Raw genomic sequence first — 202 nt, forward strand, 5'->3', positions numbered from 1 at the left:
ATGTATGTATGTATGTATGTGAGAGACTATATATGCACTATGAAGATTCAATAAAAAAAATCAAGACGCATACAGAAAACCCATCAGTTCTCCCAAGCTCATAAAATACATTTACATAATACATAACAATCACAAAATTCCTAGATCATGCTTGATCCTGCAATCAACAATCATGCCAAACTCCTTTACTAAATCCTCCTAG

The sequence above is a fragment of the Penaeus monodon genome, chromosome 32 (genome assembly GCF_015228065.2).
Source record: "Penaeus monodon isolate SGIC_2016 chromosome 32, NSTDA_Pmon_1, whole genome shotgun sequence".
NCBI lineage: Eukaryota > Metazoa > Arthropoda > Malacostraca > Decapoda > Penaeidae > Penaeus > Penaeus monodon.